This window comes from Anser anser, assembly GCF_964211835.1.
Source record: "Anser anser genome assembly, chromosome: 2".
In the NCBI taxonomy this organism is placed as follows: Eukaryota; Metazoa; Chordata; class Aves; order Anseriformes; family Anatidae; genus Anser; species Anser anser.
In genome coordinates, this window is record NC_139721.1 from 83307040 (window position 1) to 83331615 (window position 24576).

Sequence of the window (24576 nt, forward strand, 5' to 3'; positions counted from 1 at the left end):
CAAGTCGATGGGGCCGGATGGGATCCACCCGAGGGTACTGAGAGAACTGGTGGAGGAGCTGGCCAAGCCGTTTTCCATTATTTATTGGCAGTCCTGGCTATCGGGGGACGTCCCAGTCGACTGGCGGCTAGCAAACGTGACGCCCATCTACAAGAAGGGCCGGAGGGTAGACCCGGGGAACTATAGGCCTGTTAGTTTGACCTCAGTGCCAGGGAAGCTCATGGAGCAGATTATCTTGAGTGTCATCATGCAGCGCTTGCAGGGCAACCAGGCGATCAGGCCCAGTCAGCATGGGTTTATGAAAGGTAGGTCCTGCTTGACGAACCGGATCTCCTTCTATGAGAAAGTGACGCGCTTGGTGGATGAGGGGAAGGTTGTGGATGTGGTCTACCTTGACTTCAGTAAGGATTTTGACGCTGTTTCCCACAACATTCTCCTCAAGAAACTGGCTGCTCGTGGCTTGGACTGGCGTACGCTTTGTTGGGTTAAAAACTGGCTGGATGGCCGGGCCCAAAGAGTTGTGGTGAATGGAGCCAAATCCAGTTGGAGGCCGGTTACTAGTGGAGTCCCCCAGGGCTCAGTGCTGGGGCCAGTCCTCTTCAATATCTTTATCGATGACCTGGATGAGGGGATCGAGTGCACCCTCAGTAAGTTTGCAGACGACACCAAGTTAGGTGCGTGTGTCGATCTGCTCGAGGGAAGGAAGGCTCTGCAGTAGGATCTGGATAGGCTGGACCGATGGGCTGAGGTCAACTGCATGAAGTTCAACAAGGCCAAGTGCCGCGTCCTGCACCTGGGACACAACAACCCCAAGCAGCACTACAGGCTGGGAGATGAGTGGTTGGAAAGCTGCCTGGCAGAGAAGGACCTGGGAGTACTGGTTGATAGGCAGCTGAATATGAGCCAGCAGTGTGCTCAGGTGGCCAAGAAGGCCAACAGCATCCTGGCTTGCATAAGAAGCAGTGTGGCCAGCAGGTCTAAGGAGGTGATTGTCCCCCTGTACTCGGCTCTGGTGAGGCCGCACCTCGAGTTCTGTGTTCAGGTTTGGGCCCCTCACTACAGGAAGGACATGGAGGTGCTTGAGAGAGTCCAGAGAAGGGCAACGAAGCTGGTGAGGGGTCTGGAGAACAAGTCTTACGAGGAGCGGCTGAGGGAGCTGGGGTTGTTCAGCCTGGAGAAGAGGAGGCTGAGGGGAGACCTCATCGCTCTCTACAGGTACCTTAAAGGAGGCTGTAGAGAGGTGGGGGTTGGTCTATTCTCCCACGTGCCTGGTGACAGGATGAGGGGGAATGGGCTAAAGTTGCGCCAGGGGAGGTTTAGGTTGGATAGTAGGAAGAACTTCTTTACTGAAAATGTTGTTAGGCATTGGAATGGGCTGCCCAGGGACGTGGTGGAGTCACCATCCCTGGAGGTCTTTAAAAGACATTTAGATGTAGCCCTTAGGTGATATGGTTTAGTGTAGGACTTGTTAGTGTTAGGGCAGAGGTTGGACTAGATGATCTTGGAGGTCTCTTCCAACCTAGACGATTCTGTGATTCTGTGAAGTTTTGCGTTCTACTTACCTGTGGTTATTACCAGTTACATTCCTCATGGAGTTTTCAAAAGACTAGTTCTCAGATGGGAATGATTATTTATATGATTACATAAACAATACTGAAGTTTGCCTAGTTACTAACTACTAAATCAAATATAAACTTGCAACTTAAGTATCATAGTTTTGCTGTAGTTTCAACAGAAAGGGAGGATTGTTCATGTGCTTAGAGAGCAAGAAGGTTTACCACATGAACAGGATTTTGCTCCAAATCAGATGAACTGACATTAAAATACAAACAATCTTTCCCAGCTTCATGAAGTGAGATTCACCCAGTAAAACAATCTGGAGTGATTAAATGATGGATTTATTATTATTATTATTCCTGCAATGACTTTCAGTACTGACAGTACATTATTCAAAGTTGCTGGAGCACCTTTAAAACTAATCGTTACTAGTTCTCAGAAAGGTCCCAAATTCAGCCTTCCTAAACAAAACTCAGTGATAAAAAAGTTCCCCCCCACCATGAGTTTTGTTTAGAAAGGCTGAATTTATTTCATACCTAATGACTAAATTTGGTAAAGCAAGCAGCTTCTTTTATAATTAAAAAAAAAAAAAAAAACTCCCCAGTTTTTCCCCTTTGTAATGCCAAAGGGACAGCAGAAAGTTTCTCTGGAAGACATACTTAAGGAAGACTGAATCACCAATTTACTGGATGAACAAAAAAAGGCTTTTTGAGTTCAAAGGTCAACTGTAGGAAAGTAAACAGTAAAGATAAGTTCTGGGAGACATTCCTTCCTTCCCTCTCTGCTAAACTTTGATGCTAGCATTGCTTTAGCACACTGAGTAGAATTGATTGAATGAAGAATTGATTATTATATGCCATGATATGTCATCCCTTAGAGGGGCAGCTAGAGATAGTAATATTGTTTCCCTAAATACTAAGTTTTGAATTCAGAGTATTGGATGTAAATATTTTAAGAAAAAGTGAGACGTGTTAAGGTTCTTACAAAAATAAGAAATTAAAAATCACTGAATCCAGTGGACTCCAGGACCCAGAGGATTCCTCCATTCTAGATGCTGAAGTCCAACGCGACATAGTTTCAGACCAGGGAGGACTCTCCTGTCCCTGTCCCATGGGTGCAGCTGTTCTTGTCCTGCTTGCAGTCAGAGGCAAGACTGAGCTCTGGTTCCAGAGAGACATGTTCAAACACACTCACAATACAACAACAGCCACATACAGAGAGGTGTCCCTACCAACGCCCACGTAAACGCCAACAATGCTTACTTTAACACTACAAACAAGACTTTAAATATTTTAGGCATGAAACAAAAAAAATCCAACAACAACAACAAACGACAAAAACAACTATAAGTAGCTTAAATAAGAAAATTTAGGTCAGAGGTTGGACTAGGTGATCTTGGAGGTCTCTTCCAACCTCGATGATTCTGTGATTCTGTGAAAAACAGAATCAAATTCAAGACCCAAAAAGGCAGCAATGTCTACCACACAAGAGCTTGCCAGGAGCTACTGCTGCTGAACGTCCTACATTCTGTTCTGTAAAATACAAGTGTTTTCTCCAAAAGTAAATATCCATTAATAGATTAGTAAACTTCTTCTCTATTAAAGCTCAGTGAGGTCACCTTATGCAGTACATGGTATTTATTAGTTTGGGCTGGAGTCCAGCCATGACAAGTGCAGGACAGCCAAGTAATGGAGTATCTATTGACTGGGCCCCTGAAATCTTTACATGAAGCTGAAACCCACAAGAGGAACTCAATTTCAATCCATCCAAATGAAATCATAACTTACTTTTTAAACCACAGACTCCTGGGGAACTAATCTGTCAACAAACGGCATAAGCACGCCTGCTTGCTGATAGGCCCATTATCCTAATACCGACTGAAAATGTTTGTAATCATTAATCCATACCCAGACAGATGTTTGAATTTGTCCATTAAAATTTGAAGACAGACAAGACCAATGGTCTCCTTGTATTATTTTTATTTTATTATTATTATTTTTTAAAAGCTACTAGCAAGCAGCCCAGGAGAGTTTCAAAATACCAAAAATATTGTGGCGATCCTCACCAGGAGCAATACCTTCCCATGAGTCAGCTACAGAAACATGGATTTTCTGTAACAAAAGAAAAAAAAATAAATAAAAATCTCCAACTAGATGTTCGGACAGAGTTTCTTTTGTAAAAGCTGTTCTAAAAGCCATTAAGTATGAAATATGGATGAAATATGAATACACATGATACTGATACACACATTTGGGAGAGAACTTAGGAAAAAAATAGCTCATTACAAAATTCCTTTGAGACTTGGAATCTGACCTTGTATATCAAACTTCAACTGAAAGAATTTTTAATACAACCAAAGTTATAAACTTCAGAAGCCAGAAGCTATAATGAAAATGCTGAGTGACCTGTACTACAGCAGCAAACACTGCTATAATCTAATTTCCCCTATGATTCAGAAATGAGTCTAATTTCTTACTCTTAATGGCATTCTACTCTGACCATTTAAAGCCTACTTATTAGATACAATATAGCAAGATACACTAAAAAGAATTTACCAATTAAATAGAATCATCTTATCTCTTTAACCTTTTTTCGCTCTGTCCCTGTTGTGAACTGACAACATTTTCTTTCCCCATGGAGCTCTTTATATTTTCTAAAGCAGGTGTTACCTCTTTTTAAAACCAGTCAGATCTTGAGGTCGAGAAAGGGAGGGTGACTGCACTTTCAAATACTGAGTACACAAATTAGTTGGAGAATTGAGGTGAATTGGACTTGATTTTTTTCCTAGAATTAAAACAGAAGTGAAGAGATTAGTGAAGCTTAGCCATTATTAGTGTTGGTAATTATTCATAGTGGTAGACATGACTTGAAAAGTAGTTTTGTTTTGGAAGCATATCCTTGTAGTTTATCATGCTAACACTAACAAAAACACCAAGGCATATTCAACCGAGTCTGTAAATTCCTGCAGAGTGGTGTCCCACTGAGCTCCTATTCAGGTTTCACCAGAATCACCCAGGTGGCAACCGACCATTCCTTGCCTTCAGAATCCACCTGCAGGTGGTCTGCAACCCCATGTCTGGATGGATGATTAACTCTTCATGCAGTGGTTCACAAAGTAACACTCTCACAAAAAAGTCTACCTTTCTTATGTTGTTCCACTTCCTGCTTGCACCTGCACAGAGATGCTCATGCCATAATAAGAAATTATCATTTTAATTTAGTTTTCAGTATCAATCAAATAGTTTTTAAAGCTAGTCTTGTTCAGTCTTGTTACTGAAACATCTTTTTATAAATTTTGGATCATCCTTGTTGACATTTTTGGTCAACAGCAATTTAAGTATGAGCCAGCAGCATACTGTGGCAGCCTAAAGGGCCAGCCGTATTCTGGGTTGCATCAGGCACAGCATGGCTAGCTGGCTGAGGGAAGGGATTGTCCTACGCTGCTCTGGTCCAGCCACACCTCAAGTACTGTGTGCACGTATGGGCACCAAAAGAGAAGAAAGATACACAACTATTAGAGAGTGTCCCCAAGACGAGGTCTACAAAGATGGTGAACGGTCTGGAGGGGAAGACGTGTGAGGAGCAGCTGAGGTCCCTTGGTTTGTTCAGCCCAGAGCAGAGCAGGCTGAGGGGAGGCCTCATGGCGGCCTGCAGCTTCCTCACGAGGTGAGCAGAGGGGCAGGCGCTGAGCTCTGCTCTCTGGGAACAGCAACAGGACCTGAGGGGATAGCATGGAGATGGGACAGGGGAGGGTCAGGGCAGGTGTTAGGAAAAGGTTCTTCACCAAGAGGGTGGTCAGGCACTGGGACAGGGTCCCTGGAGAAGCAGTCACAGCAGCAAGCCCACTGGTGTTCAAGATGTATTTTGATGACGCTCCCAAATATATGATTTGCTTTTTAGGTGGTCCTGTGTGGAGGCAGGGGTTAGATCCGATGATCCTTGTGGGGGGTCCCTTCTAACTCAAGATAGTCTATGATTTTATGATTCTTCAAATACAAGAGTAAGAGATAAAACCAACCATAGAATGGATTGGGGTAGGAAGAGACCTTAAAGATCACATAGTTCCAAACCCCCTGCCATAGGCAGGGACACCTCCCACTAGACCAGGCTACTCAAAGCCCCATCCAATCTGACCTTAAAGAGTTCCAGAAAGGGGTCATCCATAACTTCTCTGGGCCACCAATTCCACTGCCTCACTACCCTAATAGTGAAGAATTTCTTCCTAATATATTCCTAAGTCTACTCTTTTAGTTTAAAGCCTTGTCCTGTTACTACACTCCCTGATAAATGGTACCTCTCCAGCTACCTGAACGCCCCCTTTAGGTACTGAAGGCCGATATGAAGTCTCCACAGAGCTTTCTCTTCTCCAGGATGAACAACCCCAGCTCTGCCAGCCTTCATAGGAGAGGTACTTCCAGCCCTCTTGGTCATCCCCGTGGCCCTCCTCTGGACTAGCTCTCACAGGTCCCTGTCCTTCTTGTGCTGGAGCCCCCAGAGGGGCTCCCAGAGCTGGATGCAGTGCTCCATGGGAGGTCTCATGAGAGCAGAGCAGAGGGGGAAAATCACCTCCCTCACCCTGCTGGTCATGCTTCTTCTGATATGGGATAGTGTCCCTTTTAAAACATTCTGCTTTTATAAGGAAAAACAGACATGCCCTGCATAGAGTTGTGTTTATTTTAATCTCCCAAAGGGCAACTAAATAAAGGATGCCAAAGAGGTGAGCATGCACCCTTTCTGTCACCAACCTCAACTATACAGAGCTTTGAATCTAGCCACTTTGTCCAAGTGGAAAGTAGAACTTCCTGTATATTTTGATCAATTACTGTTTTTGTAGACCTAAAAGTATTTGAAATTTCATCAAAAGTTCTGGTTAAATATTAAAAAGTTTTTTGAAAATTCATCTGTTAAATTATTTTTTCCATCAAAACCAACTTTCCAAATGCATACGTGCAAGATGCACTCCTGCCTATGGTCAAATGCTGTACAACCTCTGCTGAAAATTGACATGAAGGACCTGGGAGCTGTGGGAGTACCAGAGGCTGCAAATGCTGTGATGATCAAAGAAACTTCATTGAATTAAAGGGAAAACAAAGTAGCTGCCTGCATGGTGTCAGGGCCAGACTTGCGTTTAAAAAGACCTGCTTTTGAAGTTTGTCTTCCTCAGTTTCTCTAGTGAACCAACAAGCAAAAACATTTTTTTTTCCAGTTTCTATTTGAAGAAAACCTGGTTGAGTTTAAGAGCCTTCTAATCTTCTTTGGGAGCCCAGTGCAGATCTTGGTAGATCTGCTTTAAAATATTTAAATCAGGATCATATTGCAGCCATTGAAAAGGAGGAAGGAGATCTGTGTTAGATGGCTATCTGGTGTGATCTGGTATGACTAGCTTTAGAGCTGTGAGATAAAATGTTAGATAAAATGCTGGGCTGGGATTCTAAATACAATTAAATTCCTGACACTGCCTGGACTTAAGGTCGCTCATTGTGTGTCAAGTCGCTGGCTGCAGAAACATGACAGCATTTCCATCTTCCCAAGAGGTACAGTAGAGCTGAAAGATACAAGAATGGGCAAAGAAAGGAAACAGATAACATTAAGTCTTCGCAGCATCAATGGTGTTGCAAGGTTGTTATAGTATGGAACTATAACACTTTGGTGCATGTTATGCAGGCACAGTATTCTCATTCATATCTGATACTCCATGGCTGAAAATGTAGAAACAACAAAAAGGAAGGTTTAAGACTGACAATAGCTACAAATATTGACTGATTTACACCTTAGTCTAGAGTCACTACATTACATAGAGACATCAGATCATGTTTGTTATCACCAATCTGATCTCTCATGACCCACAAAACTCCCTTTCCAGAACAAAACCGCACATTTTATACTTCCTTTTTAGAAAGTGTGAAGACTCAGAAAATCTCTCATAGTCCAAATGCTTTCTTAAAAAAGCAAATATCAATAATGCAATTGCAAACTCAGTATCGGAAATGCAATGATGCAGTTCATATGTTCCAGTGTTTTAATATATGCACAAGGACTCATACACAGACAAGCAAAAAGTTTGAGTAATTTGACAGAATTCTAGTAAGAGATTAGCATACCTTAAATCATATAAGGGTTGTATCAACAAAAGTGCATCTTAACTGAATTGTATCACTAGGACATAGTGGAAGTGTTAAGCCACTTTCAAGTTATTTTTAGTCCGGGTTTTTATTTTGTTAAATAGGTTCAACTGCTCCTTTTTTAGCTCCAGGGTGTCTCATAATGAGCACCATAGCTATTATTAAATGATGTTTTAGCTTTCTCTAGCTCCTGTTTTCTCTCTTTGTGAAAGCATTAACAATTTCCATCTCAGAACACTAAAAATATTAGGCAAGATACCTGGAGGGATGGTGCACATAATCTTTCTACATAAACTACATGGGTTATACTTATCTGTGACTGTTAAGGTCTGTTCTTCCCTTACCCAGATAACTGTATCCTCTAACTATGCCTGGGTTTATGATTTTTATTTCCCCTCTAGGCAAGGACATTCTCTTTCATTTGAGTTTAAAAAATAAACAAACCCTCCACACCTACTCTAACTACTTATACAAAAAATAATCTTAGCAATCTTTAAAATGATGTGCAAGACTATCAAAGAGGAAGACAATTTTATGAAAGGACAATGCTCAGGTGCAGATGAAACTGTCAAGGGATGTGAAAGCAATAAATTTTCTCCCAACCACCTGTGTTGACTTTAACTACAGTATCAAAGTCACCTTGCCCAGGAGATGCTAGGAACAGTACCATCCACAACTGAGGATGAAAAAAACTAATTGTTGCTATGATACCTCCCCCAGTCAAAGCACAATAACTTATTACTTCTTTGTCTAAAATACAGAAGTTACAACTTTGTTGTTGTTAAAATAAGAATAATTTATTGCCAATTAAATTATAGCATTACAGTAAGAAATTACAACAACAAAAACATCTCCCTACACACCTTTTCTTCTTAGGCTCAGCTTCCCTCCTTCATTCCTACCTTTTCTACTTCCTAGGGAATAGGGGCTGGGGTCAGTCCGTAACAGCTCTTCTCTGCTGCTTCTTCCTCTCAGCTTTTTTCCCCTGCCCCACCATAGGTCCCTCCACAGGCTACAGACCTTCAAGACAAACCTGTTTCAGCATGGACTCTCCGTGAGCCAGAGTTCCTTCAGAGAACATCCATGCACTCCAGCATGGGGTGCTCCACAGGCTGCAGCATGGATGTACATATAGAAGCATCTTATTCACTTGTAAAAACATTATATTTAAATTGTAGTTTCTCTGCAGAGATTAAGCTAATAGTGCAGGTACACCTACTGTACTGTCAGAAAACATGTGACTATTTAGTTTATTTTCCTTGCGTGAGATACAGAAATCTGAAGTGTGTACTCAAAGTGTCTCTGGAAATTCAAAATAAGATTAAGGCACTGATGATTAACTCCAGATTGAATACACATGCATCAATGGAACATAAAATGAAAAAAATCACCCATGTCAAATCCTTTGTTCTAAAATCTGTAATAAAGATCTAATAAAAGACCAATGAGAAGTCTTCAGGAAAAAACAAAATGTTACCTTCAAATGGAATATGAATATTTTCTCCATGTCTCGGTGGCAAGTAAGATTGTAACAAAGCTCTCTGAAATACACTGATTTATGCAACTGCATAGTGTATCTACAGGAACAGTATATTACCAAGCCCACTGAATGAGAACACTTATTCTGCTTATTAAATAGCTGAAAACATCAATTCATCTATTGTATATACAAAGCAGCAGCAATAAGAAGTCAAAGGAAGAATACAGACAGAGAATGTTTTGACACCCAATATCGATTACAATCACATCAGGAAAGGTCCTTCCTCTCAAAAACTACTAAACTTGGCAGAAGCCAGGTGAAGTTTGTCTCAGTATATGCTCAATTTAAGTATGATAGGATAATTCATATTTACACATGTGCTTATATGTACTCTGAATAAGCCTACATTGCATGTTAAAAAGAAAAGAATTCAAAACTTCTCACTGATTTGAAAACCCTTGATAAAACTCACTTAAAGATCTCTGAATCAAATCCAACTTATGAGAAATTCAAACTAGCTTTTTACATACAACTGTAAGTCATTAGATCAAAACCATAAAAGAAATGTCAATTAAAGTAAGTGTAGCAGAATTAACTGGAATTGCTTTACTGTGTAGTACATTATTTAGAAAAAAAGGATTGAATTGGACTTCAGTGGTATATTTAGTCAGAGTGAGTCATGATGTAATGGGAGTAGCAATGCAGTGGAAAATTCACATAGAAGCTTCTGCTTGTAGTTTTGGGGGATAATTCTTCTTCCAAACAACCTCAGCCCACAACATTCCCATCTTCAAAATAAGAAAGGAATAGTAGGAGCTCTAGAAATAATTTCTTTCAACTTCGGAAGAAGTCTACGATCAGCTGAATTAATGAGTAAGATCTGCTAAGGTGAAAGTTGGATGATAAAGAATTAAAATAATGTAAAACGGGGAAGTCAGGTGTCAATATTTCTTTCTTCAGCATTGAGAGATAAAAAATATTCAGTAGGAAGACTCAAAATCCATTACTAGCACTTAAAATAGGCTTCTATGTAGTCTTCTAAACAAATGTGGTAAGATCATCCTGTTTATAACAAGATAATAGCATAACAAGCAAATAAAAAGTAAGCTAAAATGAGTATGAGCCCTTTGGGGACTTTCTGGTGTTTCACTTTGACATCAGCATCTCCATTGTCACAAGATGGTAGTCGAGTGGTCCACCACATTTTGCCCCTACAGTAGCCACTTGCTGCTCTCAGGAAAAATACCTAACTCCACAAATTTCTAGAAGTTCTGGAAAAACAATCAGTATTCTTAAGATGTATTTATTTATTTAAGCCTCAAGTCAGTTTGGCATGTCCAAACTCGTTAACATAGTTAATGTTAATTAACTAGAAGTTTGGTGTCTTGCTTTGCAGATTTTAAATGCAAGAATCACTCAATTTTGAAGAGCAATTCAGGTTTCAGGAAGCATCTTTTTCTCTCTCCCCCTGCATTATCTGATCAAGAAATACGGAATGAATTGGCATTAGCAGAGCACTCTGGTCTTAAGCCAGTGTGCTGGGTGTGGCTGGGATAGAGTTATTTTTCTTCACAGCAGCCTGTATGGTGTTATGTTTTGGATCTGTCATTAAAACAGCATTGATAACACTTTTTTTAAAAAAAATTGCTGAGCAGCGCTTGCACAGCGTTAAGGCTGGAGGTGCCCAAGAAGCTGGGAACAAACAACTGGGACAGCTGACCCAAACGGACTAAATACATCTGGCTGTACTCCGTATGAGATCATGCTCAGCAATGAAAGCTTCCAGAAAGGAAGGATGTTCACAGTTACGGCATGTCTTGTGAAGTAGCCATTACATGTTCTGAGGCCCTGCCAAGAAGTGGCTGGACAGGTGCCTGCCAAGGGGTAGTAGTAAATAAACTCCTGATTTTGCTTTGCTTGTGTACACAGTTTGCTTGCTTCACCTGTTCCACTGTCTTTATCTAAACCCACAAGTTTGCTTTTGTCCTTCTGACTCTCTCCTGAATCCTGCTGATTGGGTGGGAGCTTAACTGCTGACCAGCATCAACCCACCACAGCCACTTAAATCGTTCTGTGGAGGATTGATCTTCTCAACTGACAGACATCTAATTTAAGAGCTCAGTGGGAGAAATCTCAAATCTTCAAGTCATGCTTTTTTTTCCTTTTTTTTTTTTTTTGTAATACTACCACACACTCAATTCCACAACAGAGTTGTTCACTTAAACACACCCACTGCATTTCTGGAGAGCTACAAAACAGGCAGTTTTTGTGTTTATTTATTTATTATAATTAGTTTTCCAGAAAACATTGAGCTATTTCTACAGTGCTAGCAGGGTAAGAGGGGAAAAAAAAGTAAAAAAAAAGAAAAAGTAAGGCATTGAGGAGTACAAATGAGGTTTGCATCACTGTAACTAGCCAACACCTCAACACAGGCTCTTGCATAGTCCATACTGGCTTATACCAGTGTTTCAAAAGGCATGGCTCCACACAACTGGGAGTAAAGGCTCTGTGAAGTCCCTTTTCCTCTGGATGTTGACTGAAGAATACACTTTATTAAGTAATAAGACACTGCCCATTTACTTAGTCTCATATGTCTGCATCAATCTCTCACATAAATTTATGCTTTCCTTGAATCCATCTATAAACATTGTTTTCTTAATGCTAAAAAACAATAAATGACTAAGGCTTAGTAGTTCTGCTAGCTGTAGACTTCGACAGTACTTTGGAGTATGTGATCTTAATAAAAAATGACAGCAACATACTTTCATTAGGTGAATATTTCTATTCCTCTATTATTTCACTTTATTTCAGCAACATTTATGTAGATGAAATGTAAAATACTCTATAAAAGGCATAGACTTTCTACTTCCTTTCCAGTTATTGACCAAGAATATTTAACTGAATTATTGCTAGCACCTTATTGAAAAGTTTGAATAATTTAAATAGCTCTGTATATCCTCCTTAATCCATCCTTCAAAAGGAGTTAGCAAGATCTACTTCTCAGCCCTCTACCACTCATACAACATAGGTTTAGTCAATAAAATGTTAAAAAGTGACTCAGACTACTTCCACAAAATAAAGGAAAATGTAGCTTTTAAATAGTCTGTATTCACTGTTACGTGAAATCAAGTTTCATTGTCATTTTCAAAAAAAACCAAAAAAACAAAACAGGGTACTAGTGGTTTTGGTCCTGCAAAATCAAATCCTCATCTCCTTCATTAGAGCACAGTTATTTTACTTAATCAGAAGCTCCACTAGCTTCACTAGAAGTACAAACGGACCTCAGTGAAAATACCAAAACTTGGTTGTTAAATCTGGAAAAGGAAAACAAAATGCACAGAATTCTTCAAAGCTCAGGGAAGACGCTCGAGGGACAAACATGGAGCATACAGCCTAGCTGGATACAGGTAGTAGGCAGATAACACAGAAACTTGCAGTGGAAAGTTATAGGAGACTTTTAGTTAAAGTGAGAGTGTAAAACATAGATTCTCTAGCCACAGAAAAATGCAATTTTAACTTTCAAGAACATTATAATATAGTGCAGAATTAAAGAAACGGGTTTTGTCATCCAACTCACAGGAGAGTACATTTGAAAGCACACACCATAGCAAGTAGTATAAAAACACAGAATAAGAACATTAAGATAATTTCACTACAAGAGTTTTGAAAAACTGATAATGCATCACATGCCACGATACAGCTTTTTGACTCTTGTGGGAAAATGATTGCTCTTTTAAGAATAGGCAGTTCCTTTTCACTAATCGCATCCTGCAGTTCTTCTCCGTACAATATGCAAAAGCCAAAACTGTAAAAAGCTTTTCACACCTTTTGCTTCTGTAGCTTTTTGGAATGTATGCTGTACTATCTACAGCAACCAGCTGTGCTCACATTGGATATCTTCAGCTAAGCAGGATCAGATTTTGGCAGTGCTATTATTAACTGTAAGTATTTGTTTATTTCCTTAGTGCCAATTATGCCCTGTTGGGACTGCCAATGACACACGGTGATTCACGAGGCAGAGTTAATAAACAAGCTTATATTAGCGACAAATATTCCATCAAGATGCAAGAAAGCACTGTATTTAAGATTAGCTATTTTTCAAAAGGTTACAGTTAACTTCCGGACAACAGGATTTTTTTTTTTTTTAATAAATTTATTTAGGCCTCTAACTTTCACAATAGCTGTGGAATAATTAAAGAACAGCCCTCAGATTTCACCAGACCTTTGCTCATTTACAGATAAAGGAATACCCTTGCTTCTTGTTCAGCATGAACATGTCTTTTAGCTTACTGACTCAGAACCTGATGCAAAAATACTTTTTCTTTTGGTGTCTTCAAGACTATAGGGCTATCTGCAACATAAGAAGTTTTGTCTTCATAAAGCTCAGCCACAGACAACCAGACCTAAAATTGAAGTTAGTCAAGAAAAAAATAGCATAGAAGTCCACCATTCTGTATTAAATTGGAATAAGCTCAGTGAAATGGATGGGAATAAGAACAGGTAATTCACAGATATCATCATAAAAATGATAATAGCAGCAAGTATTGAATTAAATTTCTGGCTTGCAGTGTTTACTTCAGAGCAAAGCAGAACTACTAAGGTGGTACTGGAAGAGTTGTCCTTTGTCCTCAGATAATTCTATGCCAAGGAATTTGGGGGAAAAAAGAGGAAATCTGTTTCAAGATCAACCAGTCTCAAGTGTTTAGACAGTAGCGCAATTTGTCTTTTCACTGTAAAACCACAACTTGCTTAGCAGGACAGGATGTTAACCATAGTTAAAGTACATTTTAATTGTTAGATATTAACAATTTGTCAAGCGTACAATTGCATCCAGCTCTCCTTTGGTCATACACTCAGCTTAGGAAAAGTCTCAAGATCTGAATTTTTCTTCCTGAGACCAGCAGTATAAAGACTCAGATCTGCTCTAGTCTCTATGCTCTAGCATTAGTATAAAAAAATAAGTAACCCTAATACTAAATTTGTAACTTGGGCAAAGGTCATATACTAATGTAGAAAAACAAACAAAACAAAAAAACAACAACCCTGCATGGTGGAAATTGTGATTACACTGGGGAAAACCTATTAGCTATTATTCAGGGGAGACATAGTGGGATGGAAGGTGGCACACCAGATAGCCTGAACTCTCGGTAGTTCTGTTCCAAAAGAAGAGTTCTGCCAAGATCATTCCAACCACAACATGGACCTCGATCTCAGCAATCAGAATGACAATTCAGAACCAACGTAACCACAGAGAAGTAGGTGACAAATTATTAACAATGTGACACAATTCTTACCCTTTTATTTGGAAAACAAACTTAAGCCTGAACAAATACTGTATGCCATGAACCATGGCAGGACCACAGTTCTCCAGCTGTAGAAATCTGCTTGTTCTCATTAGCTTCTTAAGCCACATTAGAAAGTATTGAAGCTAATAATCTAGTACGAAAACCAATGTTCTTTGAGACATGATCAGAAAATAAATGGTCAGTGATAAAGGGAATTACATGCAACTCCAAGATTCCAAAGTTGATCTAAATCTTCATTGTGCTTTCCACCCAATTTCAACTAATGTTAAGAAAATATCCCTTAAAAAGAACTCACTGTCGGTCTCCGTAAAACGGTCTTTTTTTTCTTCCTGTGTTTACATTTATATACTTACAGGAAAGGGAAAGCTCTAAAGAATTCTATTTTGGGGAGATTATCTGTTTCATAAAATATCATCTGCACTGGATATTTACTCAATCCTTTATAAAATGAGATTTGGCAGCTGAAAATTATGTATGACAGACTTCTTTCACACCATCTGTTATCTGCAGCAAATCAGAAAGCATTTGTGTTTTTTGTGCAGGACTGGATACAGTTGGAACACAAATAGCAAAATGTATTTGCTATTTGAGGAGAAATAGCAACAGTGGTCATTCTTTCATTGGTCTTCAATGCCTTGCTCTTCAGAGTTCCTTTTCAACAGTATGCAAGCTTACAAAAAGACGGAAACTTTAAAGGTTATAAAATTGGGAAATAAAACCCTACATTTTCTCTTTCTAATCTACTCACTGCTGAGTTAATCCAATTGTCTTTCATGTGAGCTTCTTCCACACAAAGAAAATTTATTTCAAGTAAGGCAATGCTTTTAACTTCATTTGGCCACAATGAACAACTTCAAGCTGATAACTTCTGTCATCATCTGTTAGTATGAGCATTCACTGAAGCCAAAACTTTTCTTCAGTGTGGGTACCCTCTCCAGACTGGAGTTCACGTGAATTAGGCTTTGAGCAAAGACATAACTATAGCTATAAAAACAGCAAAAAATTAGACTAATGATGTAGGGTTGTCTCTTTTTTTTTTTTGGTGTTACCACCAGATGTTTATTTGCTCACTTCTACACTCCAGAAATTTCAACAACTGTTTCTTTCCCTGACCATGAATACAAATATAAGGTGCAGAAGTGGTTTGAAAACCAATCTATTCTTAGAGTTCCACCCTTCCAAAGGCACACAACTACTAGGTATCCCGAATAACTGAACTAGCACTTGAAAGGAGCTGGAACATCAAATCAATACTGTTCTCTCACAAATCAGGACAAATTTGATCGTTCTCTAAGCAAAACTATAACTAAACAAGGAAGTACAAAATAAGCTCATCATTAACCTCATACATAGTCCACCTATCCAAATTCCTCTGGAAGATAAAATTTTACTGATATACTTCCTTCAAAGTTGACTGAAGTCACTGAGAATTTCTGGAAGTATGAGAAACAAGAAAACCTTAGTAGACAAGTGAGCACTAATGCATGCTTCCTATCTTTTCTGTGGACATAACTAAACTGAAGCCTTTTTACTGTGGATAGTGTTACATCTTTATCTCTGAAAACAGATCACTAATCAGGAAGTTTAGTGAACGTATGCATGTTGTATGACAGTATCAGTTTAATTCTCCTATATTTAGTAACCGTGGTAATCTGTACCTACTTTCCTACATTTCTAATTACTCTTCGCTACTTCTAATTGCTTCTGTCTGTTTTGTGAGTGCAGAGGCTGTAGCGGTAACATCAATTTGTGCAGTTGAACGTTTATCACCAGCAGGCATGCGCATGCATGCAGCCAGATGCAGATCAACATGAAATGGAAACATGTAGCATAAAAATAAATGGTACAGATGCTCAATCATGCGTCTTCTACAGCAGATCAGGATGGAGTCTGCTAGTTGACTCTCTATAAACACCCAAGAGTGTGGTGGCTTTAGAGAATAAATCTATCCGGTAGGTGGCCCTAGATCTTCTGGTCTCTCCACCTGCTAGTACCTCATGGTAGAAGCCTCCTGAAAGCCTACAGTCTCTCCAGTATCTGATTGCCAGACCTCTTACCCTGCTCAGCAGGCAATCTGACTTGAATTCAGCTGGTGAGGTACACATACGTGCAGCACTATAGCTCCCTAAGGAAACAATCAGACTCCCTCCAGTCACTGGCACTTCAACCTCAATACACACACAAACCCAGCTGGATCAATCCCTAGTGCTTAACATTTAAAGAAGCGTAGTATGAAGTTCAAAACTAGACTAACTTCTTTAGAAGTCACAAAATGAGACTAATTTCATAGAGATTCAGAGAATTTTCAATAACACTACACTAAACACAGACTTTCCAATCTGCAGTTTATATACTTTCTAAGTTTATATATTTGTAAGAAATGCAAAATGAATTTGTAAGAAATGCAAATAGAATGAACAAATTCTGCAGTACATCCATAAAACATATGAATGATATCTTCAGAATTTAATTAAATATGCTCTTTTACCCCAGAAAAGTAATCCATAAGTTCCTTTGGTTTATTCATTTCTCCTGCATTTCGAAAGGCATCTGTATACTGTAAGGTGGTAGCGCAGAATCTTTCAGGTATAATAGAAAGTCTTATGAAAACCTAAACAGGAATTGCCATTGTAAGAGGTTGTCTCTCATGCTAAAGAGTTGCCTGCAACTAAGACTGGTTTTGGGGATCTAACAAAATCACAGACATTGCTGCTTCAAGAGGGATTTTCTTTTTAACAACGCTATTTTACCCATACATAGATTGTAACCTATAAACACAATAGTTTTTGTCTGCCTACTGCCTTAGAAATATACAAACCTTCTCATAAGAGGTTTCATATCCTGCAGTAGTAGGTCTAATTTCTATTCATTGCCTGGCTCTTATTTTCATGCACACGCTTCATAATTTCTCTGGCCTTGACTAGTTTGCAAATTGAACTAAAGCCTACCTTTTAACCATCTGTATACAAAGCCACGATTACAATACAACTGGACTTCATTTTGACCAAATATATTTCGCTACATTACCCTATAAGAACAAAGAAAGTGTTTATTCTGTCTGCATCCAAGCTCTCATATTCATTTACTCTCTCAGCTGGTCCTGCTCATGCTCCTAGGATAGCCACTTTTCATTAACAATTTCAAACAGATTCCCTTAGTTCTGTTATTTAGGAAAAGAAAACAAACAAAAACACATGTCAAGTGCTATAAAATGAGAATCCAAGCCCTCTTCCTCTTCACAGACCTAAATGAGATGAGGAAAAGGTCAAAGGAGATAAAATTTTGGATGCAGTTTTTGAAAGATTTTTTCATCCTCAGAAGTAGGAAAGAAAGTAGTCACACCTACGCTAATATAGATGAAGACTAGCTGCACTTATTTTGGACTTCGTTTTAATAATTCACTATGTTCTCATATTGAGTTTATGCAAGTTCCATGACACTTCAGCATTCAGATATCAGCATGATTACAGTACCAAAAGATGCATCTGCGTTCAGTATAACTGGACAACTCCTGACTTCAGTGGATCCATAATTCTGCCCAGAATACTTCAACATTCACAAAGTACAGATAAGCAAATACAACAATAAAGAACTCCTACGTACAAGTGTGTAGGCATAAAGTGTAATGTTTTAAGACAACTGATGTCCTCGGCAGAACTCCTATACTTTGACCGCCATTCTTCTCCCACAATGAAATACTATATTAAATAAGGCTTAAGTACTTCATTCCTATTACCTTTACTAGCAGAAGTAACAGCATGACATCGACCAGTCAAATTATTAACAATGAATGTCAAATCACAGGCTGAGACATAACAATGAAAGCATTTAAAAACAAGAAAGCTTTCTCCATGACAAACCTTGCATAAACCTCCTTAAGTAGCAGAAAAACATAGAAAGCTATCACTCTGGAGAAAAGAAGCCCAAAGATCTAATTCTTAAATCTATTATAAGCTGTGTTATCTAACCAAAATATTAATGTATTCCACAGCAGAGAGTGCTTTTCCCCATTGGTTAATCAACTCACAGCCAAATCATTCATATTTGTAGCATTATGGTCACAATCTTAGAAATTTTATTAAAAATCTAAAGGCTGACAATAACTTTGAATCAAAATAATCAAACATCACAAACGAGTTATCAAAGCTTTATTACTGAGAAGCAGGATACCCTTATAAGCTTTTGGAAACACTCCAGTCTCGTAACTAACACTTAGAGATATTTTTACAGCTAAAGACGTTTTTCCTTCTTCCTGGTTAAGTGAAAATTGCTTCCGATGAAACATGACACAAAGGAACCTGCTTCCTTCCAACTTGTACCATAATGATCACTTAACTTTAAGACACTCTGCTCTCTCAGGCCTGACATATAGTACCTTAAGACCATCTTAAGCATACAGTCCACTGAATATAATGAGCTTCTTGACAGTCATATCTATAAACCCCAATGTCCAATCAGGTTCTAACTTCACATACATAACATGAAAGTTTTATAAACAAAAAATGAACTCAAACATTACCCACCCACCTCCCACCATCCCCCCAGTAAATAAATAAATAATAGAATTACACAGAAAAACAGAATCATCTAGGTTGGAAGAGACCTCCAAGATCACCTAGTCCAACCTCTGACCTAACACTAACAAGTCCTACACTAAACCATATCACCTAAGGGCTACATCTAAACGTCTTTTAAAGACCTCCAGGGATGGTGACTCAACCACTTCCCTGGGCAGCCCATTCCAATGCCTAACAACACTTTCTGTAAAGAAGTTGCTCCTAATATCCAACCTAAACCTCCCCTGGTACAAATTTAGCCCATTCCCCCTTGTCCTATCAGCGGGCACATGGGAGAACAGACCAACCCCCACCTCTCTACAGCCTCCTTTAAGGTACCTGTAGAGGGCAATAAGGTCTCCCCTCAGCCTCCTCTTCTCCAGGCTAAACAACCCCAGCTCCCTCAGCCGCTCCTCACAGGACTTGTTCTCCAGACCCCTCACCAGCTTCGTTGCCCTTCTCTGAGCTCACTCGAGCACCTCCATGTCCTTCCTGTAGTGAGGGGCCCAAACCTGAACACAGTACTCGAGGTGCGGCCTCACCAGAGCCGAGTACAGGGGAAAAATTACATATGAAGTAATCTGTACTTTCACACAGCTAAGTACAGGCTCTACAAACCACCTAGACCCAAGAACAAATGAAGTTTTTAGTCCTTAGTTGAAGTTTCATGCTCATTTGCTAAAGACCAATTACTATGTGCACACTAATGGGTAACAGGTCTTTTAGATCTCTTTTTGTCTGACTGCAAGGCTGACCTATGGCTTTTAGGACAAATTTTGTAACAGATAGCAGTGCTGAAAAAAAAAATCAGGGTTGACTTTATTGTATCTCCAGAAAAAGTTAAGTAAAAAGGAAGAAAAACCATAATCATTACAGATATTAAATAAGCAATCTGAAGCCCTTAATCACCTAGAATTGAAAAGGAAAAAAAAAACAGCCCTTATACACTGTAAGAAAATGCTGATGACTTGCTCTTTGGATAGGTAGAACAGATTCCTGACAAACTCCTAAGTCCTGAGGAGTGGATGAGCCACAGCTCAGGCTAACGGGAATCACATGAAAGTTACCCTTCCCACCTTCATCAATCCTAGAACTCACTTTCCATTTGTAAGGCTGGATTCCAGATTTCTTTTTATAGTTAAATCTTTCTCACTATTTGTAAATGAACACGGGAGGGTGGGGAGGGACACGCTATCTGGTTCTCGTAACATGACGTCCCGATTATGTCTGGGATAGAGTTGTGTTGTTTTATTTTTTCCTAGCACTTGGTATGGTGCTGTGCTTTATCAGTATTGTTCTCATCCTAAATCTGACATGCTGATGTTTTAATTATCGCTGAGTAAGCAGTGCTTACACAGAGTCAAGATCTTCTCAGCTTCTCATACCGCCTTGCCACAAGAAGCTGGGAGGGGACATAACCAGGACAGCTTACCCAAACTGCCAAAGGGATGCCCTTTGAGCAACCACATTGTGCATCACTGTTTTTGTATATTCTGTTATATTCTTGAATATCCTTCTTTGTGTATTCTGTTATCATTGTTACTATTGTCACTCCCTTTTTTGTCCTATTAAAATTATCGCAACAGACAATTTTTTTTTTTTTTTTTTTTACCTTTTTCTGGTTCTCTCCCCCATTCCAGGAGTGAGCGAATGGCTGTGTGGTTCTTGGCTGCCTGCTGGGTTAAACCAGAATAGCCCTTCTGGTGTCTGCCCAACATGGGGTTTGAAGGGTTGGGATAAATGATAGATCTGACCAAAGCATGTTAAAAGAAGTTTGTTATAAGCATTATATTAGTTTAATAGTTGCTGGTCACAGCATTGATTGATTGATTGATTTTTACCCTGTGCTGTTGTGCTTGCTCTCAGAGTTGTATTTTGTAGCTCCTTACTTGCAGTATATGCTCCCTATTGTGCTGTTTATCACACTGGGGGGTGGATTGGTTATCATTTTGCTGTACTGTGTAACGCATATAACAATATGATAAAATTACCAGTCAGACTAATCCATCATTTGTACTCAGCATTACCATCATCTCCATACATCTGGAGCCATCTCTTGAAAACTGTTAATAATTACACTCTCTACCTTTCCCCCTCAGGGAGCCAATCTATGGGGGAGACACTTTCCCCCTCTTTTTTACCTTCCTTTTCATCTTGACCTTCCCCTTCTCCTCCAGGTAGCTACATTAGCTCTTGAGAACTTTGAATGTCCTTGGGACATTCAAACCAGCACATTCCTCTTGTTATGTCTCCTGAATGCGTTTCAGGTTTTGCGTATAATTAAATAATTATTTGTGAGTATTACCCAGAGATCTACCCCAAGGCTGGATAGTTATGAGTGGCAGGGTGTGTGGGACAGTCTGGGCAGGCACCTAGGACAGTGGGCACCTTCTGTGTTTTTGAACTTCACCCTTGAACAAGTAAAAAAAAGGAATGGAATGTGAAAAAAATGGAATGGATGTGAAAGTCAGCTCATTTAATAAGGAAGCAAACTCCTACTCAGACAAGGCAGAGGAAGAAGTGGACGAGACAGGCTACTCTGAACCAGGGCCATCAGAAAAGGGAAGAGGCAGAACTCACAGATGCAGCAGTAACCGCCCTATCCCTCGGTGAGCCGCAAACTGTGTGTAAAGACTTCAGTCATTGCCGAGGTGAGCACACTGTCACCTGGCTGCTCCGATGCCGAGATAACAGCTAGTAGCATAGAATCAGAGGGCAGGAAAGCCAGGCAGCTGGGATCCCTCTAGGGATGGAGGCATTGACAAAGCAGTTGGAAAAGGGGCACAAGTCTTCAGCCTCTGGAGGCAGCTCTTGTCAGACGTGAAGAAAGGCATTCCTTCAAGGAAGATGATACGTGTCACCCAACCAACCAGACCACTATGGAGAGAGGTACCCTGTACCCCAGGGAATTAGCCATGCTGGAGATTATTTATGGTGACCTAGATAATGAGCAGTTACCTGAAGATCCAGATGAAGTCACGTACATGTGACCCACGTGGCAAAAGTTTGTATGGAGTGCAATATCATTGTATGCCAACTCACTGGCAGTAATAGCTTGGAAAGACTGAGAGGAACAAATAGTGGATGAATTGGCTGCCAACTCCAGCAGTATTAAGAAAGCCTCTCTTCTTCTCTATGGGCTTGCATCTCAGCTGTGGAGGAACTGTACCAGGAGTTCCAGCAATTAAGAGGATATATCCTGCTCCCCACTCGCACAGACCAGTATCTCAGCTATTAGGAGTAAGCATTCCTCTGCTCAGGAGGAAGGATATAGTGGGCACACACCACATGCCACCCAGTGGTTTTACCTGTGTGACCACAGAGAGGACATGAGGAACTCAGATGGAAAAATATACCCCAGCCTAGAGGCATGGGTACATGAGTTGCAAGGAAAAACAACCACAGAAGTGCAACAGTGATGGAACCAGGGCTGACCTCAGCACACAGCAATCCAACATCGCACACCACCTCTCCTGCCCTGAAGGACTGTTACGACAGATGGAGCCCAAAGCAATGGACTAAAACTCAATGGACATTTTAGGAGGGTGGCCAATAAGCTAAGGGAATGCTATCTGTATGTGTATGTATATATATATATATATATATAAAAATATAGGAAAAAATGTGATTAATTAGGATTATTAAAAAGCATGGGACCTGAGCATGATGTAAATGGTATAGAATAAGGGGTAGATATTGTCCTGGTTTCAGCTGAGATAGATTAGTTTTCTTTATAGTGGCTGGTATGTTGTTTTTAATTTAAGAGGAAAAAAGGTGCTGATAACACATTTTAGTTCCTGCACATCAATGCTTGCACAGAGCCAAGAACTTTTCAGTTTCTTATACCACCCTGCCAGCAAGGAGGCTGGGAGGATACAAAACCAGGACAGCTGACCCAGAATGACCAAAGGGATGTCCCATATCTTTTGGTGTCATGGGGAACAATAATACCGGGGGGTTGGCCAGGGCCTGCCACTGCTCATGGACCAGATGGACATCAGTCAGCAGGTGGTGAACAATTGCTTTGCATAACACTTGCTCTGTATATTCTTATATCAACACTGCCCTCTCTTTTCTGTCCTATTAAACTGTCTCGATCTCAACCCATGTGTTCTTACCTTTTTTTCCCCTGATTCTCTTCACCATCCATCTGGAGGGGAGTGAGCAAACGGTTGCGTGGTGCTTAGCTGCCTGCCAGATTAAGACGACACACGATCGCAGAGATGAACTACCTTCTCTACATGGTATCTAGATCAGTTTACAAAGCAGCTGAGCCTACATAAAATTGGTGAAAGTTTTCTATCAAAGCATGCAGTGGGAATGTTTCGTAGTTGGAATAAGTCAGTCTTTGGAGACTGCCAGAACAGTTCTGTTCAGCTAGTTAAATGAAAGAGTGAACATACCCTGCTTACAAACAGTGAGAAACTCTAGTCCTAGACACTGAAGGACAATCCCCTACTGTATCATTATTATTCCTGATTTTCTCTAACAAAAAACAGGCTAACATTTGACTTGTTTCTTGAAATAATTATTTTGATACCTCATTTTCTCATTTTTAATCAATTTCCAGAAGCATTCCCTTTCTCTAAGTCATCTCTGACTTAAAAAGACAAAAGCCTGAGCAAGATCCACTTACTGCAGAATGAGGATGGAGTGCTTAAATATTCTACTTTCTCATTCAAAATTTTTTAGTTCTAAAGACTTCCTACTTTCTCCTTTTATCATCTTTTAAGTCATCCACTCAGTAGCAAAAAACTAAGCTCTGAAGCTGATTTCCAAGTTATAGGCAACTAAGCCTTTACTTCAACTTCTAAGAAACCAGACATTTTCCTAAATGCAAAGAAATCAAAGCTCCACAGGCTGAGAACTTCAGTCCAGTTATTCTGCTACCTAACCAGATTCAAAGGCCTCTTATTTAAAGGAATATTCAAATGCAGAAGGCTAAGCAGCACCTGATCTGAAGCCTCAGTCCTTTATTTCCCTAAGCTTCCATGAACATCAAATAGAAGTTTGAAGCAATATGATTCACGAAGACTGGCCCTTCGTTCAGTAGGCTTGAAACTCAGTTACCTTTTAATCTGAACTTCTAGTCCAAGATGCACATTTACTGAAGTGTCAGGAAAGAAGCCGTAAAAAGTTCCCAAGAAAGAAAAGCAGTTACATTTTAGGAGCCTAGAATTGAAGCAACAGTATTTTTTGTTGAAGATACAATTCCGTATGTGAAACTTAAACAGCATACATAAAAAAGCAGATCATTCTTCTTCAAAAGTAACTTTCATAAAGTTACTTCCAATCATAAGTCTTCATTTATGCAAGTAAAGCCATTCAGTTCCTTAAGGGGAGTGGTTGGACAGAAAGTTTCTATTTGGGGTGGAGGAATTGGGAAAAGTTAGACTTTGTAAATAGGTTTATTTTCTCTAAGATACGTGAAATCATTAGATTGATTATAGTGCATACATATAAGAACTGGCTGTAAGAACTGGTTATCATCTAGAATTAGGTGAAGGCTGGCATACAAGCCCATCTTCCAAACAGATTTGCTCTTTTAGGAGATT

The 24576-nt window shown here is 39.7% G+C and overlaps 1 protein-coding gene across 12 annotated transcripts in view; it reads right to left on the reverse strand.

The window, feature by feature from the left end:
* Positions 1–3097: 3097 nt before the first annotated feature.
* LOC310895032 (uncharacterized protein) overlaps positions 3098–24576 on the reverse strand; it is a 287235-nt gene continuing 265756 nt past the window's right edge. For 4 of the 12 annotated variants that reach the window (XR_014580372.1, XR_014580373.1, XR_014580374.1 and 1 more), the window contains exons 3-4: positions 4227–4341; positions 3105–3668 (exon numbers count right to left, since the gene is read on the reverse strand). The gene's annotated coding sequence lies outside the window, so the exon portion shown is untranslated. Of the gene's footprint in view, positions 3669–4226; positions 4342–24576 lie in introns of all 12 variants that reach the window. The other 8 variants (XR_014580376.1, XR_014580377.1, XR_014580378.1 and 5 more) reach the window with 5 other exon arrangements.